Source organism: Oncorhynchus masou, chromosome 17 (genome assembly GCF_036934945.1).
Source record: "Oncorhynchus masou masou isolate Uvic2021 chromosome 17, UVic_Omas_1.1, whole genome shotgun sequence".
In the NCBI taxonomy this organism is placed as follows: domain Eukaryota; kingdom Metazoa; phylum Chordata; class Actinopteri; order Salmoniformes; family Salmonidae; genus Oncorhynchus; species Oncorhynchus masou.
The window spans coordinates 3,442,768-3,457,901 of NC_088228.1; the positions used below are offsets into that span (position 1 = coordinate 3,442,768).

A 15,134-nucleotide genomic window follows, 5' to 3' on the forward strand; every position below is an offset into this window, starting at 1 on the left:
TACAGCTAGCTTGTCTCTCTGCACTGACCTGATTACAGCTAGGTTGTCTCTCTGCACTGACCTGATTACAGCTAGCTTGTCTCTCTGCACTGACCTGATTACAGCTAGGTTGTCTCTCTGCACTGACCTGATTACAACTAGCTTGTCTCTCTGCACTGACCTGATTACAGCTAGCTTGTCTCTCTGCACTGACCTGATTACAACTAGCTTGTCTCTCTGCACTGACCTGATTACAGCTAGGTTGTCTCTCTGCACTGACCTGATTACAACTAGCTTGTCTCTCTGCACTGACCTGATTACAGCTAGCTTGTCTCTCTGCACTGACCTGATTACAACTAGCTTGTCTCTCTGCACTGACCTGATTACAGCTAGCTTGTCTCTCTGCACTGACCTGATTACAACTAGCTTGTCTCTCTGCACTGACCTGATAGCAGCTAGCTTGTCTCTCTGCACTGACCTGATTGCAGCTAGCATGTCTCTGCACTGACCTGATTACAGCTAGCTTGTCTCTCTGCACTGACCTGATTGCAGCTAGCTTGTCTCTCTGCACTGACCTGATTACAACTAGCTTGTCTCTCTGCACTGATCTGATTACAGCTAAAACTTGTCTCTCTGCACTGACCTGATTGCAGCTAGCTCATCTCTCTGCAAATTAGTGCTGACCTGATTACAACTAGCTTGTCTCTCTGCACTGACCTGATTGCAGCTAGCTCGTCTCTCTGCACTGACCTGATTGCAGCCGCCATCTGCACTGACCTGATTACAGCTATCACTTTGCACTGACCTGATTGCAGCTGGCTCATCTCTCTGCACTGACCTGATTACAACTAGCTTGTCTTCTGCACTCCTGATTACAACTGCTTGTCTCTCTGCACTGACCTGATAGCAGCTGGCTCATCTCTGCCACAGAGCTGGTCTGGTGTCTCGGTTATGGGGCTGGATAATCCTGGAAATAATGTGGGGCTTTCCAGAGACTTGTTGCCTGGGGCTATCTGCTGACGGGCTGGTCCCACTGGTCCTGGTTGCTGATGAGCTGGTTGCTGACGGCCTGGTACTGGGGCTGGTTGGTGAAGGGCTGGTTGCTGAAGGGCTGGTCCTGGGGCTGGTTGGTGAATGGCTGGTTGCTGGTGGGCTGGTCCTGGGGCTGGTCCTGGGGCTGGCTAAGGGTCAATCTCATCCTCCAACTCACTGTCAGACTCTGAATTGACAGAGACATGATCCTTATATTCTGAACATTCTTCATCTTCCAAAGTGTAAGACGCTCCTTCCATGCTAGCTTCTCTAATATTTCTAAAGCCCTCTGAGCAGAGATTATTTTTGCCAAACTGATTGTGGTAAGGAACCACACATGCAAAGCTATTTATTTGTTATGTCCCTCCCCCAATTTGCACCTGCTGGGGTAGAGTGTAGGGAAAATACAGATAATTTTTATTATTATTATTTTTACAATGTATTGAAATAATATATTGTAATAAAATTGTGCAGGTTCCCACAAGACATTGTGTAGTTTCACACACTACAAAGGGTAAAGAGTGTGAGAAAAGCGGAAGACAGACAGACAGGCAGGGAGACAGACAGGGAGCCAGGCAGGGAAACAGACAGACAGGCAGGGAAACAGACAGACAGGCAGGGAAACAGACAGACAGGCAGGGAAACAGACAGGCAGGGAAACAGACAGACAGGCAGGCAGGGAGACAGGCAGGGAGACAGGCTGACAGGCAGGGAGCCAGACAGGGAGACAAGCAGGGAGACAGGCAGACAGGCAGGGAGACAGACAGGCAGGGAGACAGGCTGACAGGCAGGGAGACATACAGACAGGCAGGGAGACAGGCAGGGAGACAGGCAGACAGGCAGGGAGACAGGCAGACAGGCAGGGAGACAGGCAGGGAGACAGACAGGCAGGGAGACAGGCTGACAGGCAGGGAGACAGACAGACAGGCAGGGAGACAGGCTGACAGGCAGGGAGACAGGCAGACAGGCACGGAGACGGACAGGTTCTTGGTGCTGTGTTGAAACAGCAGGCCCAGGGAGGAGGAAGACCGAGTGAAGGCACACAGCTTACTTTTTCATTTTTACTTGTTTTCACCTACACACACACTTTTCCACACTTTTATTACCCTCGGGTCCAGTGGACCTGAACACCACATATGTAATAAATGTTGTGTGTGTGTGTGTGTGTGTGTGTGTGTGTGTGTGTGTGTGTGTGTGTGTGTGTGTGTGTGTGTGTGTGTTTATTTGACATGTTCTCCACAGAAAATGAGCCAAAGCCAATGAGTCGCAGGTTGAAAAGATTGTTCATTGTATCATTTTTCTTTTTGTAAACATTGAAAATGGGTCCTACAGACCCAAACTCCATACAAGGGTTAAACATACAACTGGACCATTAAAACCATCCCTTTAAAACTGGACCACAGCTATACCATGTTTTATACCTTTAAACATACAACTACTTTTATTAAAGCTCCTTTAAGACAGAAAGCCAAAATGACAGTTTACATTTAATCCCCCCTCACCCCCTTCCCTCCCTCCCTAAAACAGTTATGTATGTAATGGAAATTACGCATGACAATACTGGACGTTTTCTTTCATGCTACAATGTCCTCTGGTGCATAGCTCAGAACCAAAGGTCCAAACAAAACAATGTCCTCTGGTGCATAGCTCAGAACCAAAGGTCCAAACAAAACAATGTCCTCTGGTGCATAGCTCAGAACCAAAGGTCCAAACAAAACAATGTCCTCTGATGCATAGCTCAGAACCAAAGGTCCAAACAAAACAATGTCCTCTGGTGCATAGCTCAGAACCAAAGGTCCAAACAAAACAATGTCCTCTGATGCATAGCTCAGAACCAAAGGTCCAAACAAAACAATGTCCTCTGATGCCAAACAAAACAATGTCCTCTGGTGCAGCTGTCAGAACCAAAGGTCCAAACAAAACAATGTCCTCTGGTGCATAGCTCAGAACCAAAGGTCCAAACAAAACAATGTCCTCTGGTGCATAGCTCAGAACCAAAGGTCCAAACAAAACAATGTCCTCTGGTGCATAGCTCAGAACCAAAGGTCCAAACAAAACAATGTCCTCTGGTGCATAGCTCAGAACCAAAGGTCCAAACAAAACAATGTCCTCTGGTGCATAGCTCAGAACCAAAGGTCCAAACAAAACAATGTCCTCTGGTGCATAGCTCAGAACCAAAGGTCCAAACAAAACAATGTCCTCTGGTGCATAGCTCAGAACCAAAGGTCCAAAACAAAACAATGTCCTCTGGTGCATAGCTCAGAACCAAAGGTCCAAACAAAACAATGTCCTCTGGTGCATAGCTCGGAACCAAAGGTCCAAACAAAACAATGTCCTCTGGTGCATAGCTCAGAACCAAAGGTCCAAACAAAACAATGTCCTCTGGTGCATAGCTCGGAACCAAAGGTCCAAACAAAACAATGTCCTCTGGTGCAAGCTCGGAAAAAGGTCCAAACAAAACAATGTCCTCTGGTGCATTGCTGTCCAAACAAAACAATTTTTGTATGAATGGCTGTTTTCTCCATTTCTTATGTTTTGAATGTTGATGAAACTCAAGTACTACTTCCTATTGAAGTCATACGGAAGTCATTCTGTACATGAGATGAGAGTTCTACAAATCGGTGGACGAAGTTGAACAATGGATGAGTCCAGCAACAGTGTCCACGAGAACGCTCCAGACAGTTCAGTAGCTTCATGATACAGTATATACTCTTGATTCAAAATACACCCACTGCCTCTGGCTTGGGTCAAACTGTAGAAGATCATCTGTGTGTGGGTGTTGTGTCTGAGGAGAAGCCCATCTCCTCTCTAAATGTGTCCTTGGAGCCAGAGAGAACAGGAAAATAACATGATCTAATAGCAGCTATATCCTGAACAGAGCCTGTATTTAGCGCTTGAACTTGATTGCAATACATGTAAGTACTCATGTTTAGGTGCCCGGTAATCTTTATATATAGGTGCCGGTACAAGACAATATTCTATAAGAGGTGCCAGTACTCAATCAGGAGAAGATCTGACTATCTACACAATTAACATATCATTGTACCCATTGGTCAAAAGATGCGTTAATATTCAGTGAACTACTTTTGACCAGATCCTTATATGGACCTTGATAAAAACATACTGGAAACGGGTTTCAATTTGGATAAAGAACATGTTCTTCTTCTCAATTACTTACAGACAGTCCCCCCCCCCCCCGGCTAATATACATACTAGGAAATAGACCAACAGGAAATAGACCAACATCAATCTTGAATCTATCACAGTTTTGTTTTTATATTATATTATTATATTATTTGATATTATTCTCATCTTTTTATGATCTTTAAGTAGGTAAATCAATTCAACCGTCTATTAGCTACCAAAACAACATATTAAAGTATCTATACTCTAAACATTACATTGAGTAAAAGTGAAACCTTTCTTGATGAAACAACAACTCTTGTCCTTTCCTGAGAAATCATTAACACAGGTTTCTCATACAAACACACTAAATAAGGCAAGGCTCTCTGTTTTAGACATTAACAAGATGGCGTAGTCACCTGCAATCTTGGTCGTCTCGTATGGAACAATGACAACATCCTTCAAAATGGCCGTCTCGTATGTATCAATGACAACATCCTCCAAAATGGCCGTCTCGTATGTATCAATGACAACATCCTTCAAAATGGCCGTCTCGTATGTAGCAATGACAACATCTTTCAAAATGGCCGTCTCGTATGTAGCAATGACAACATCTTTCAAAATGGCCGTCTCAATGAAAACATCCTTCAAAATGGGGGGGGACATGACGAAGAGCTCTATAATATTGCACAATCACGAAAAGGTTGGAAATTTAAACCGACCAATCCTGTGTAAGGTCATTTTCATGGTTATCATCCATTGGTGGGAAGCCCTTTTTAAAACACTGACCTGTATCATCCACACTGCTGTCGGGATAAGACGAGGGACGATACAGGGACAGGGAGTTACTTGTAGTATTTGACACATCATTGGTCGAAAGTAGAATAGTCAGGCCAGTATTTGAAGCTCATACCACTAGTGCTTTGTAGATCATATTTAACCTCACCCATATGTCCTCTCAGTGAAGACCCCCATTCTTTGTCCTAATTTTCATTGTTTCCTGACGCCTCGTTCACGTTATTTTAGCAATTGTGTTCTAAGGCAGTGTTTCTCAACCGTTTTCTCAAACGTTTTCTCAACAGGGACCGACAAGCTTTGGTCCTTCCTTCCTTTCTTACATAAAAATCAATAACACTTAAGAATAGTTCTCAGGTCAGTCAGTAACATCAACGTCCCAGAGACTGGTCAAGTATTCACGGACGAGTCAGTGGTTGAGAAACACTGTTAAACTTCTATCCACGTTAATGGATAACTACCCTATACACCCAGGCTCACTGAGTCTTGTCCCTGGTCCATTTGATAATAGTCTCAGGCGAGCGATAGAGGAAGATGAGTTTAGCGTACATGTCTTCCTCCAGGTCCAGCTCTCCCGTCTCTCGGACCAGGAAGATGTCGGTGCAGAGCTTCAGGATGCGGTCTACGTTGGGCAGCTCCTCGAACATGATGGTGTGGGAGACACCGCTGAAGAACTCACGGACGAACTTACCGATGACGAGCACCACGGAGGCGTACAGACCCATGATCCTGGAGGGAAAGATCCATACATACTTAGTTAATGTACTTATGCCCATTATACACAGCACAGTACAGAGTATACGTTTTCTTATTCACCATCGATGGTTACTTGACTTGACTATCTATGTTGGAGTAAGTATCTCTACTTGCACATCATCATCTGCGCATCAATCACTCCCGTGTTTAACTGCTAAATTGTAATTATTTTGCCACTATTGGCCTATTTATTGCCTTAACTCCCAATTCTTACCTCATTTCCACACACTGTACATTGCTTTTTCTATTGTATTATTGACTGTATGTTTGTTTATTCCATGTGTAACTCTGTTGTTGTTTGTGTCGCACTGCTTTGCTTTATCTTGGCCAGGTCCCAGTTGTAAATGAGAACTTGTTCTCAACTAGCCTACCTGGTTAAATAAAGGTTAAATAAAAAATACATACAAATTGACTGGTACACCTGCACTACAGGGCCTGTCTGCTATGTGATGGGATGGACACAAGCTACTGCATGGTTAGCGGATGGCTTACAGGAGCCGATACATACATGTGTGACGTGATGCTATGCTATATTATGCCATTCCATCCTACACTATGTTCTGTTTATTGTAGTCTACTCACCCATATCCAGCCAGGAAGCCCAGACTAGGAGGGCTGACCTGGTCACTGAAGACATAGAGCTCCAGCCCAGCGTCGTACAGGTGCTTGGGCCTACGAACGCTGATCTGTCCCGGATCTGTCTGGTTCACGATCCACCACTCCTGGACCTCCGCTGAGTCGTTATGGGAACGCTCCAACGCCAAAGTGATGCTCATGTACACCTTCTCTGGAATTGAATAGAATGAAATATAATATCATAAAATATAACAAAATAGAATAAAATAACATCTTGTATTTAATGCTCTAGAGGAGGCGGAGCAGAATTAGCATTTTCTTGTTGTTGTCCGCACAATGTGGAAAGGTTTTGGCTACAATAAAATAAAATATTGTTTTTAATGTTCATATACACCTCTGAATGAATAGGATGAAATATAATATAATAAAATAGAATAAAATAACATCTTGTATTTAATGCTCTAGAGGAGACGGAGCAGAATTAGCATTTTCTTGTTGTTGTCCGCACAATGTGGAAAGGTTTTGGCTACAATAAAATAAAATATTGTTTTTAATGTTCATATACACCTCTGAATGAATAGGATGAAATATAATATAATAAAATAGAACAAAATAGAATAAAATAACATCTTGTATTTAATGCTCTAGAGGAGACGGAGCAGAATTAGCATTTTCTTGTTGTTGTCCGCACAATGTGGAAAGGTTTTGGCTTCAAAAGATTACGATTGACAACATACACAGTAACACAAAACGATAACACAGTAAATTGATTGACAACAAAAAAAAAACATTACAAACACCACGATCATGATATTCAGATATAAAGATAGACTGTCTTGTTTTTTTGTATATTTGACTAGTGTAAACGTGTATTGAGGTGGTGGCTCAGTTGGTATAGCATGGAGTTTGCAACACTAGGGGACCCATATAAAGAATGTATACACTCATGACTGTAAGTTGCTCTGGATAAGAGTGTTTGCTTAAATGACTAAAATGTAAACAGGGGGGGGGGGGCTCAAGACAAAACAGACCACTCCCCAACATAAATGTAACAATAGTCCAACTTTGAGGGTCTCTAAATAATGCTAATTTAATCTTTCTTCTATATTTTTTTTATTTATCCGTTATTTTACCAGTTAAGTTGACTGAGAACACGTTCTCATTTACAGCAACGACCTGGGGAATAGTTACAGGGGAGAGGAGGGGGTTAGGTTGAATGAGCCAATTGTAAGCTGGGGATGATTAGGTGACCGTGATGGTTTGAGGGACAGATTGGGAACTTAGCCAGGACACCAGGGTTAACACCTCTACTCTTACGATAAGTGCCATGGGATCTGTAATGACCTCAGAGAGTCAGGACACCCGTTTAACGTCCCGTCCGAAAGACGGCACCCGACACATTGTCGTCTAGTCAGGGTATTTGTTTACAATGCAGTGGTAAATATGTTTTACAGTGGTAAATGTGAAAATAAAAGCCTCCAGATGAAAGGAACACCCCCATCTCTCTGTCATGGTTTAGTCCATTTATTTCTATATGACACGCTGTCCATTCAGTAGAGATGAATTTGAGCTCCTTTATGCATCCATTTTCCTTTTGACTTCCTCATTTGCTCCATTTGTTCGCCGTGAGTCCTTGATTTAAAAAAAATAAAAAAAGCCTTTATTCCAAAGCATTAGATTGAACGTTTTGTTGTGTTGTTGAGCCCACGAGTGGATAACTCATGACATTCCAGGCCAAGATTTACACATTCTGTAATTGACAGCGGCCCTGTCAAGCCTTCCTCAAGACAAAACAGACCACTCTTCCCAACATCCTGTTACATGAACCGAAATGGTCGGGTGAATGTCATACACATTGTTGTCTAGTCTAGTAGGTTCACTGCGTGTTGACTGTGTGTTAGGGTGACCATCATGTCATACACACTGTCGTCTAGTCTAGTAGGTTCACTGTGTGTTAGGGTGACCATCATGTCATACACATTGTCGTCTAGTCTAGTAGGTTCACTGTGTGTGACTGTGTGTTAGGGTGACCATCATGTCATACACACTGTCGTCTAGTCTAGTAGGTTCACTGTGTGTTAGGGTGACCATCATGTCATACACATTGTCGTCTAGTCTAGTAGGTTCACTGTGTGTTGACTGTGTGTTAGGGTGACCATCATGTCATACACATTGTCGTCTAGTCTAGTAGGTTCACTGCGTGTTGACTGTGTGTTAGGGTGACCATCATGTCATACACATTGTCGTCTAGTCTAGTAGGTTCACTGCGTGTTGACTATGTGTTAGGGTGACCATCATGTCATACACATTGTCGTCTAGTCTAGTAGATTCACTGCGTGTTGACTGTGTGTTAGGGTGACCATCATGTCATACACATTGTTGTCTAGTCTAGTGACCATCATGTTCACTGTCGTGTTGACACTGTGTGTTGACTGTGTGTTAGGGTGACCATCATGTCATACACATTGTCGTCTAGTCTAGTAGGTTCACTGCGTGTTGACTGTGTGTTAGGGTGACCATCATGTCATACACATTGTCGTCTAGTCTAGTAGGTTCACTGCGTGTTGACTGTGTGTTAGGGTGACCATCATGTCATACACATTGTCGTCTAGTCTAGTAGATTCACTGCGTGTTGACTGTGTGTTAGGGTGACCATCATGTCATACACATTGTCGTCTAGTCTAGTAGGTTCACTGCGTGTTGACTGTGTGTTAGGGTGACCATCATGTCATACACATTGTCGTCTAGTCTAGTATATTCACTGCGTGTTGACTGTGTGTTAGGGTGACCATCATGTCATACACATTGTCGTCTAGTCTAGTAGATTCACTGCGTGTTGACTGTGTGTTAGGGTGACCATCATGTCATACACACTGTCGTCTAGTCTAGTAGGTTCACTGTGTGTTAGGGTGACCATCATGTCATACACACTGTCGTCTAGTCTAGTAGGTTCACTGTGTGTTAGGGTGACCATCATGTCATACACACTGTCGTCTAGTCTAGTAGGTTCACTGTGTGTTAGGGTAACCATCATGTCATACACACTGTCGTCTAGTCTAGTAGGTTCACTGTGTGTTAGGGTGACCATCATGTCATACACACTGTCGTCTAGTCTAGTAGGTTCACTGTGTGTTGACTGTGTGTTAGGGTGACCATCATGTCATACACACTGTCGTCTAGTCTCGTAGGTTCACTGTGTGGTTCATCACGTTTTTTCCGGGACAGTTTTAGCCCCATGTCAGGTGTCCTGACTTTTCAGGCTACAAAAACATTAAATTTGTCAGGGTGACCATCATGTCATACGCATCAGTCAATATAGACCTAATCGAAATAGACCTAATTGATATAGACAATCGATAGACCTGTCGTTATAGACCTAATCGATATAGACCTACTCGATATAGACCTAATCCCATGTCAGGTGTCCTGACTTTTCAGACTACAAAAACGATAAATTTGTCAGACCTCAGTCAATATTGACCTAATCGATATAGACCTAATCGATATAGACCTAATCGATATAGACCTACTCAATATAGACCTACTCGATATAGACCTACTCGATATAGACCTACTCGATATAGACCTACTCGATATAGACCTAATCGATATAGACCTAATCGATATAGACCTAATCGATATAGACCTACTCAATATAGACCTACTCAATAGCTGAATGTCACTAGGAACACTTCAGGTGTTTTGTAACAGATGTCTATTTACATGCATGCACAAGTACACATGCAGTTTGGATGCTGGAATTATTTTGGAGTGGACGAACATGCACAGGTAGCCTGCTTTTTGAAGTGATTTGGTTTGACAATCAGATGAAAATACTGGCTGTGTTCACGCCACATGGAAAGGTAATGCATGTTTACAGTTTAAATGGCATCCTTATTCTTAGACACCATCTTTATTCTTGGACTCCCAAGCGCGTGCCCTCAATAGAGACCCCCCCCACACACACACAAAATATCAGGGTGTGATTCACACGGTGTTTAAATGCTGCTTTACCTTTATACAGTTGTTCTATTGGCTTGGCCTCGGAGTCACTAGGGGCTCGGAGGTACCGCGGGAAGACGTTTTTTATCACCCTGGTAACAGAAGAACACAACAGGCTGTTTGTTATTAACAACAGTTATGACATAGAGAAATATGTCAGATTAAGTTTATAAAGCTAGAATACTTATGACATCCATTTTTTGGGGATTTATAAATAAATTATATACACTGAGTACACAACACATTAAGAACACCTGCTCTTTCCATGACGTAGACTGACCAGGTGAATCCAGGTGAAAGCTGTGATCCCTTATTGATGTCACCTGTTAAATCCACTTCAATCAGTGTAGTTGAATGGGGAGGTGACCAGTTAAAGAAGGATTTTTAAGCCTTGAGACAATTGAGACATGGATTGTGTATCTGTGCCATTCAGAGTGTGAATGGGCAAGACAAAATATTTAAGTGCCTTTGAGCAGGGTAGGTTCCTGTGTTTATCAAGAATGGTCCACCACCTAGCCAACTTTACACAACTGTGGGAAGCATTGGAGTCAACATGGGCCAGAATCCCTGTGTAATGCTTAAGACACCTTGTAGAGTCCTGACGAACTGAGGCTGTTCTGAGGAAAATGGGTTCCTAATGTTTGGTGTAATCAGAATATAACATGCCGTAAAACTTCAATTAATAGCCTGGGCCTTTATTTGCGTAAATCACTGAGCAGGCGCTTATTAATCTTGGCGCACCTATCCCTTTAGCGGGATCATTTTCGAGTGCCAAATTCAAATTAAATTACTAAAAATATTTAATTTTCATGAAATCATAAGTGCAATATACCAAAACACAGCTTAGATTGTTGTTAATCCATCTGACGTGTCAGATTTCAAAAAAGCTTTACGATAAAATCAAACCATGCGATTATGTGAGGACAGCTCTCTCAGCAGACAAAACATTACAAACAGCTAGCAGCAAAGTAGATTGGTCACGAAAGTCAGAAAAGCAATACAATTAATCTCTTACCTTTGATGATCTTCGTATGTTTGCACTCACGAGACTACCAGTTACACAATACATTTTCGTTTTGTTCGATAAAGATTCTCTTTATATCCAAAAACCTCCGTTTTGTTTAATAATCCACAGGCTCTTTCGGTCATTACGGGCAGATGAAAATTCCAAACAGTATCCATAAAGTTTGTGGAAACATGTCAAACGTTTTTTATAATCAATCCCCAGGTTGTTTTTACAATAAATAATCGATAATATTTCAACCGGACGGTAGCCTTTTCAATAGGAGAGAGAGAGAGAAAAGGTCTCGCTCCAGGCGCTCGCGCTTGCACAAATCTGGGGACACCTAGCTATCCACTGACGCGATGTGATCATTCTCGCTCATTTTTTCTGAATAAAAGCCTGAAATTATGTCTAAAGACTGCTCACACCTTGTGGAAGCCATAGGGAAAGGAATGTGGTTGATATCCCTTTAAATGGAGGACAGGCTTGCAATGGAACAGAGAGGTTTCAGAAAAACAGCACTTCCTGGTTGGATTTTCCCCAGGTTTTATCCTGCAATATCAGTTCTGTTATACTCACAGTTTGACAGTTTTGGAAATTAATAGCATATTCTCGCTTCTGAGCCTGGGAAATAGGCAGTTTATTCTGGGCACGTTTTTCATTCAAACATCAAAATACTGCCCCCTAGTCTCAAGAGGTTTTAAAGACAGGCTTCTATTTGAGCCAGTCGTCTATTTCCTTAATGCACACAGCTTTTGCTCATTTGCTCATAGTTAATTGTTTAATTCCAGCATTTACTTTCAGCAATTTAATCAATTTCTTAATTTCCTGCACTAACCTGTTATCATTTACACACAGTAACCAGGTTTCCTTCCAACCTTTTTATGCGAGTAGTGTAGGTTGGACGCAAAATGTCACAAAAGGCCTGATGGAAACAGCAATTTTTTCGGTAAACTTTCCAAATGTCGACAAGATAACATATGCTGGACAAGGTGAGATCTTTTTGTGCCAGTAAAAATTCATTATGTGAGAAATGGCGGAGGAAACGCTTTAATGTGCAAATATTAATATAATAACCATCATATCGTGGTCCTCCCACTATGACTCGAGATTGCATGCAGCTTATTAGATGAAATATGTTACGCTATTACACACAAAAGTATGTGGACTGGAAGCAACGTCAGCACAATAACTGTTTGGGGTTTACATGGCTCATCACTATTGGACTCTAGAGCAGTGGAAACCTGTTCTCTGGAGCAGTGGAAACGTGTTCTCTGGAGTAGTGGAAACCTGTTCTCTGGAGCAGTGGAGACCTGTTATCTGGAGCAGTGGAAACCTGTTCTCTGGAGCAGTGGAAACCTGTTATCTGGAGCAGTGGAAACCTGTTCTCTGGAGCAGTGGAAACCTGTTCTCTGGAGCAGTGGAAACCTGTTCTCTGGAGCAGTGGAAACCTGTTCTCTGGAGCAGTGGAAACCTGTTATCTGGAGCAGTGGAAACCTGTTCTCTGGAGCAGTGGAAACCTGTTATCTGGAGCAGTGGAAACCTGTTCTCTGGAGCAGTGGAAACGTGTTCTCTGGAGCAGTGGACACCTGTTCTCTGGAGCAGTGGAAACCTGTTCTCTGGAGCAGTGGACACCTGTTCTCTGGAGCAGTGGAAACCTGTTATCTGGAGCAGTGGAAACCTGTTCTATGGAGTAGTGGAAACCTGTTCTCTGGAGCAGTGGAAACCTGTTCTCTGGAGCAGTGGAAACGTGTTCTCTGGAGCAGTGGAAACCTGTTATCTGGAGCAGTGGAAACCTGTTCTCTGGAGCAGTGGAAACCTGTTATCTGGAGCAGTGGAAACCTGTTCTCTGGAGCAGTGGAGACCTGTTATCTGGAGCAGTGGAAACCTGTTCTCTGGAGCAGTGGAAACCTGTTCTCTGGAGCAGTGGAAACCTGTTATCTGGAGCAGTGGAAACCTGTTCTCTGGAGCAGTGGAAACCTGTTCTCTGGAGCAGTGGAAACCTGTTCTCTGGAGCAGTGGAAACCTGTTCTCTGGAGCAGTGGAAACCTGTTCTCTGGAGCAGTGGAAACGTGTTCTCTGGAGTAGTGGAAACCTGTTCTCTGGAGCAGTGGAAACCTGTTCTCTGGAGCAGTGGAAACCTGTTCTCTGGAGCAGTGGAAACCTGTTCTCTGGAGCAGTGGAAACCTGTTCTCTGGAGCAGTGGACACCTGTTCTCTGGAGCAGTGGAAACCTGTTCTCTGGAGCAGTGGAAACCTGTTCTCTGGAGCAGTGGACACCTGTTCTCTGGAGCAGTGGAAACCTGTTCTCTGGAGCAGTGGAAACCTGTTCTCTGGAGCAGTGGAAACCTGTTCTCTGGAGCAGTGGAAACCTGTTCTCTGGAGCAGTGGAAACCTGTTCTCTGGAGCAGTGGACACCTGTTCTCTGGAGCAGTGGACACCTGTTCTCTGGAGTGATGAATCACGCTTCACCATCTGGTAGTCCGACGGACGAATCTGGGTTTGGCGGATGCCATGAAAACGCTACCTGGTCGAATGCATAGCGCCAACTGTAAAGTTTGGTGGAGGAGGAATAATGGTCTAGGACTGTTTTTCAGTGAAGGGAAATCTGAACTATTTCTGAGTTTTGTGTCGCGCCTGGCGGTTTGAAGTATGATTTTCATGTGTTTGTTTGATGGGGTGCTGTCCTCAGATAATAGCATGGTTTGCTTTCGCCGTGAAGCCTTTTTGAAATCTGACACTGTGGCTGGATTAACAAGAAGTTAATCTTTAAACCGATGTTTAACACTTGTATGATTTATGAATTATTATTATGAGTATTTCTGTTTTTGAATTTGACGCGCTGCTATTTCACTGGGTGTTGTCAAATCAATCCCATTAACGGGATTGGCGCACGAAGAGATCACGATAAGGAATTTGAAATGATTTATACTTGTATATTTAAAACCAAATACTTTTAGACTTTTATTCAAGTAGTATTTTACTGGGTGACTTTCATTTTTACTTGAGTCATTTTCTTTTAAGGTATCTTTCCTTATACTTGAGTATGACATTTGGGTACTTTTTCCAACACTGAATGTAACAAATCAAACATGAAACCTCAAACAATTCATGGTAATTAATGGTGACCTCGTAAATAGTTCATTTAGACCCGGCATTAATGTGAAACAAACGTTTATTTGCTAAAATGTGTGCCATTGCCTGTCTAAAAGGAACAGAATGTTTTTTCAGACTCAACGTTAAAGTTTTACGGTATAAATGCCTCATGAGCTTAATTCAACCGTCATACTTCATCAGAACCCCAAAATATATGTTTGTAAACAACGTAAATGTAAACAAACACTGCATAGGCTTAAAACATTGTTCCAATTTTGAAAGTGGTTATATTTCTCCAAAACAGAGACAATGAGCTTCATTATTGTTTCAACTCCTGATTCAAGCTATAGAATAAAAGTAGTTTGATATATATCTATATGTATATTTTTAAATTAATTGACAAATAAATAGAAAGTACACTCACACTCTGTCTCGTCTGGTCCCGTTGAGCATTAGGCTCAGCTCCAGTTTGGTCGCATCATCCAGGAACGTCACTTTCTTCCCAGTCGCAAACTCAGCCTTCGCTCCCAGAGTCAGGTTCCTGATTGAAATGGTCAGATCATTTCTCATCTCAAACAGGCTTAGGAGATTATAAAGCCAAAAAGTAACATGACACATTTATGTGACTAAAATGAATCTGTATGGCTGAGAAAATAAAGATCCTTTTATCTCTACTCTACTATTCTCTACTCTACTCTTCTCTACTCTACTATACTATTCTCTACTCTACTCTACTATTCTCTACTCTACTATACTCTACTCTACTATACTAT

General features: G+C 42.5%; 1 pseudogene; it reads right to left on the bottom strand.

Moving 5' to 3' along the window:
• Positions 1-5,405: 5,405 nt before the first annotated feature.
• LOC135558083 (piezo-type mechanosensitive ion channel component 2-like) overlaps positions 5,406-15,134 on the bottom strand; it is a 243,148-nt pseudogene continuing 233,419 nt past the window's right edge.